We start from the raw sequence: 5,536 nt of genomic DNA on the forward strand, positions 1-5,536 counted from the left end.
CCAGGGGCGCCCTCCCCGCTGCCCGCCGGCCCTTTGATCGCCCGCGGCCCGAGGCCCGCAGCTCGCAGCCCACACTGTGGCGGGCAGGTGGCGGCAGCGGGGCGCGGCGAGCTCAGGCGCACCGGTCCCCGGGCCGCGGCGCGCTCCCCGCCACGCCACACATCAAGGCCCGGCCGGCCGGCGGGCGCCTTCATTAGCAGCCTGAAATTATAATATTATGTTAAAGAACAAAGCTGCTCCCCAGAAAAATATGTGCTGCATATCTGACAAAGATAAATTGGATTATTCAAAATATTCTTGATGAAATGTTACATTTTGCAACTAATTATCAATCTGTTTTATCTGTAGACCAGCTGGGCATTTTTGTGCATGCAAGACCGGCCTCCGCAATGATCTTAAGATGTCACTGCGGCGTTTACATCTTTTATTTCAAGGTTTAAATAACTGGGAAGTAGCTAATGTAATTCACTGCTGAGAAGAAAGGCAAGCTTCTTGATTCCTTTCCAAAGCCATCTCTTCCTAATGAACTTCTTTGGACTGTGAGTAATGAGGCTTTATTCAAATAATGTTTAAGGAAGGCTCTGTCAGTGTAATCTTGGGGAAAAAAAGGAGGGGGGCAATGTTTAATACATTTAAAACATCTCTATTCATAGCGTATTAGCCCCCACCAGCCCACAACAGCACTTACCGGTGAAGACACTTGCTCTTGCCCGTGGGAGCTTCAACTTGCAGGCAGGTTTGCCCTCTTCTGCTGCACAAAGTGAAGACCACAGCCAGATCTTCTAGTACCGAGGGGCCTGAGAAACAGATGCGGCATTCTACATTTGTCCCTCCACCCCTAATTTTTTTCTATCTGGTTTTATCTTGGGGATTGTGCCGATATAGTTTAATTGAGTTGTGGGCATTCCCCCCGCCCCCCTCTGGTTTGAGACGGCAGTTGATTCTAGGTTGTTCACGTTTTCCTTGGATATTGGTAGCTAGAAAAGGCACTTGGTCTGCTTGTATGGGGACCGCAGTCACTCCCTACCTTCCAGGTAGCAAATGTATTTTGAGTGACCTTGTGTGACTGTGGACTCGCTCTCTCGCACAGATGTACTTTCTGACCCACCTGGCCTTTCAGTTGTAACTCAGAGACTAACGGAATCTTCCTGATTGGTGCTTTAGACTTTGGGTGTTTTTGTTTTTTGTTTTTTTGTTTGTTTGCTTGTTTTTTGTTTTCCGGGTTTTTGTATGTTTTGTTTTGTTTTTTCAGCTTTCTTTTGGCCAAGCTCCACGGAGAAGGCAAGGCTTCCCACTGTATGGATGAGGAACCGGAAGCCAAAGAAAGGGGATGCTGGGCTGTGCTCAGTGATACCCCGAGGATACCCAAGGGGCCTCAAAGGAGACACAGCCGGCACTGACACATGTTCTGAGCGCCCCACTTAGCAAAGGATGAAAGATGGAGTTGTAACCGCTGGGAGAAACATGTGGGGGACCTGTCACTGTGTGGATTTCCCTTCTCAGCTGAAAGGTCTTCAAAGTGCCTGTGAGGAGCATGCCAAGGAAAATCAACAGCCATTCTCCCACCGAAATGACAGAGCAGGCATCCTTCTTGCTCTCCTAATTGATATCATTGTGACTGCTTTTCCATAAAATTATCCCCAGACAGGTTCTCAGAGCTGTCACCAAGCCATTTGAAATTTTGCATGAAGCACGTCTCTGTATGTGTTGCCTCTCTGCATGACTTCTTTCTTTTCCTTCTTTGGGCCTGGCTTTTACAAAATGTCTTTTGTACTCTTCACAGAAGAGAATAACTTCTGACCTCACTGTCTGCCTGGGTCTGATCCCTGGGCATTTCATTTGGCAATCCCAGGGTAACAGTCGAATGATAAGATGTAAAGGTTTTAAGAAATGAGTCTTGGACTTCCCTGAGTCCAGTGAGAAAGGGATTTTTCTTTGTTTTAAAGTACTCTTTCCTCCTCAGATGTTTCTTTGGTGGATTCTTGGATATCTGGAGCTCTGCTGAGCTCCCTCCTTCTTGGTTTCCTGCTCCCAACAAATAATAATTATTATTTTTTCCATACAAAGTGACTTTGGGGTTGTCCTTATCTGATGCTGAAGTTCCAAAATGCCCAGTATGGCACACGCTTGAGATCTCAGCACTTGGGAGGTGAAGCAGGAGTTCAAGGTACTTAGGAAGCTCAGTACCAGCCTGGGTTATTTGAGGCCCTGTCTCAAAACAAAAACAAAAACTGAAACAGTTCCCTCCATAATGAATGCATAGGCGACAAAAGAATACAGTTCTACATGGTGGTATGATCCACAGAATAAAAATATCAGATCCTGTTGCTGTTTCTAATATCATTCCTAATCTAAATATAATTTAAATTTTGGAAGCCACCAAATACCTTTTGTTTTCTTTAGTACTAAAGGGTAGGTGCCGGGGCTGGGGAGATGGCTCAGCAGTTAAGAACATTTGTTGCTTTTGAAAAGGACCTAGGTTCATTTCCCAGAACTCTGAAATCTGACAATCCCTTCTGCACCCCCCCCCCCGTACCTACATACACATGGAACAAGTACATATCCACAGGCACACACACACACACACACACACACAAGAGAAATTAAAATAAATCTTAAAACCAGAAGTGTATATGTGTGTACATGTGCAAATTAATTACCTGTCTGAACAATACGTGGTGTAGAAAAATACTAGAAGTCCTCTGACTCCATTGACAGTGATATCCATATCTTTGTCCACCGGACAGCCACTCTTGTCCTGTGTGCGTAAGGAGCTAGTGCTGTCTTTAGGTCTCAGTGATACTTGGGAAGGTTCTTTAAATGTCAGAACTCAGGGTTTCAGGGTCACAACCTTTTCTGTAAAGACACCGACAAAAGCCAGGCTTAGGGACACAGACAGCGGGCGGCAAGAAGATCAGGATTTCCAGTCCACTGTGAGCTGTAGAGTAAGCTCCAGGAAGACAGTTTGGGCTACATGAGATCCTGTCTTTCAAAAGAAAAAGAAAAAAAAAAAAAAAAGAAAAAAAGAGCAAGTCCCTTGGGTTCTCGGGCTCCACTATTGCTGCTGTCTCAGCTCCAACTACTCAATTCATATGTTGGCAAGAGAAGGCTTCCATCAGCAACATTTGATAAATGAACGTGCCTGTGTTCCTACCAAACTTTATTTATGGACACTGAAATTTGAATTTCATATATGAAATTTCATGTGTCATGAAATATTATTCTTCTTTTAATTGTCTCCACCATTTGCAAATGTTGTAAGCATTCTTAGTTTGTGGGCTGTAGAAAAGCAGACAGTGCCTGCGTTTCTCACTGGGCTGTTGTTTGCCGGTGTGATTTTTCCATGTTATTTTGGGCCATTCCAGCTGCCCTTGGCTCTGGCTTGATGCTCTTATGGAGGGAATGGCTCCTTTCTCTATGAATATGGGACTTACATGATAGTAGACACCTATTAACTTTCTTTTACTGTATAGTAAGTTGCCTCAAGTTCTGTACTTTAAAACAGTATGCACTTATGGTTTCCAGCTGGATTTGGAAGCTCTGTGCACTTTTCTATACTTCCTTAGGAATTCACAAAGCCAAACCCAAGATGTTGGCAGGGCCAGGCTCTCATCTGGGTGCTGAGGGGGCTACTGAGTCCTCATAGGTTGTTCTTAGACTTCAGTTCTTCACAGAGTGAGGCTGAAGTTTCCATTCCTGGTGGCTTTCAGCTGGAGCTGCTCTCAGCCAGGCCATCATCTTATTGCTCTTTATCTCATGTTCTAGTGTTGCTGGTTATCAATTGTCAACCGCATCTGTCTCCCCTTACCCCTGTACCCTATGGTCACATTGCTACAGTCTCTGCCTCCATCACTGCATACCACCCTCTGTCCAACCTTCTCTCGTCTTGTAAGGATACCACTTGTTGGATTACCTCACACTGGGTCCAGTGTGATCTTCTCTTAACCTGATTACCTCTGCACAGACCCTAACTAGTTCTGGTTGAGAACATAAACACAGGGCTCGGCAGTCTGGATTTGGGTGATTCTTTGTGCTTGGTATAGGCCTTGGGGTAGTTGAGTGACTAGACATGTCAACCCCTTCATTTATAAGTGGCTTCTATACCCAGGCTTGTCCTCATTTCCCCCTTATAGCAAAAATCCAATAATTTATGGCTGCCTCAGTGTCACCAGAACAATTATCAACAAATAATCATCATGAGTTAGATAGTGCCACCTGGTTAGCCTTCTTGGGAAACATTTAAAGTCCAGTGCTCAGCCTAAGAAAGAGCTACAAGAAGCCACACACCTCCCCTTACTACCTGAGCTTGTGTTCACCCCAACTACCTTATGTGAACATTTTCTTAGCATGTGAGAATGCTTCCCTCAGAGGCCCTTTGGTGAATAAAGCTATTTGCAGCCTAGCCTGTTTTGACCCTCCAAGACAACAGGGGAAACAGAGAAGGAATAGTCAGCCTAGGCATAAAGTCTAGAGAGCAGGCTGGGGTGGCAGACTGAGAGTCCAGGGCATATGCTGGACCAGAGAAGATAGAAGGAGGATAGCCAGTCCAGACATCAGGCATTTGCAACCCTTGTGTCCCTCAGGCCTCATGACAAGGACTGAGAGCTACCATCTCCAAAAACTTCTGTGTGTAGGGACTCAGACCAGACCAACCCTACCTCTTATGGGAAGGTAGAAGCAGGAGAGAGAAACAAATGAAAGGTAGAGTGGAGGTTGGTGGGGAGGGGCATAGTGACTCTGCTGGCCACATTATCTCCGACAATGAGCAGTCCATCATACAAGATCCTGGCTCCTCCCTGAGCTGTGTTATCCAATCCAGCATCTCTATAAATGTGGCTATCCAAATGGACTCAAGTGAATGGATCAATGGTCAATCATTCCCCTAAGCTACTTAATTAAAGGAAATTAAAACATGTATTCTCTCAATGGCACTCACTGGATTTCAAGTGCTCAGCAGCCACTGATGGCAGACGAATGCTGCATGGATCTCAGCACAGAGACACTCTTTGTTGCTGTAGAAAGTTCTGTTGGGTGTGGTTGCTCTAAGAGCAGCTTGGCGCATGTCTTCATTGCCTCAGTTTGATGAGTGACAGCTGTGGAGACATTATCCCTGCAGAGTGGCTTTATTTTTGAACCTCCAGGTCAAGGTCCTCATGCCTACTACCCAGAGCCTTTACCAGGCTGTTTGATGTCATCAGACTTGGGGTGGAAGACAGGCAGAGGGCAGAGAGCTGCCCTTTTTCTTTCTGTTCCTCTCATTTATTTTCTACTGCTGGGGACCGTGTTGTATATTATAATACAGGTTAATAATAAGGGACACCACAGTCATTCACTAGGACCCTTCTCAGGGCCATACCCTGTGTTTGCCCAACAGGGGACAGGGGTCACATGCTTCTTCTCATAGATGGAGTACCTGCAGACCTGGAGCAGCACTCCTGGGCAGAACTGCTTTTTGTAATAGTAGGACTCCATCCTGATCAGACACTGTCTTCAAAGCCCACTTCCTAGCCAGCAGGATCCACCTTGTCTCATGATG

The 5,536-nt window shown here is 45.7% G+C and overlaps 1 long non-coding RNA gene across 1 annotated transcript; it reads left to right on the forward strand.

Annotated features, from left to right (window-relative positions):
* The first annotated feature begins 467 nt into the window (after positions 1 to 467).
* Positions 468 to 2,325, forward strand: 6330420H09Rik (RIKEN cDNA 6330420H09 gene). Its single transcript, NR_166518.1, has 2 exons — positions 468 to 539; positions 1,253 to 2,325. It is a non-coding gene; the product is annotated as an RIKEN cDNA 6330420H09 gene (long non-coding RNA).
* Positions 2,326 to 5,536: the final 3,211 nt, after the last annotated feature.

The sequence above is a fragment of the Mus musculus genome, chromosome 7 (assembly GCF_000001635.26).
Source record: "Mus musculus strain C57BL/6J chromosome 7, GRCm38.p6 C57BL/6J".
Taxonomy (NCBI): domain Eukaryota; kingdom Metazoa; phylum Chordata; class Mammalia; order Rodentia; family Muridae; genus Mus; species Mus musculus.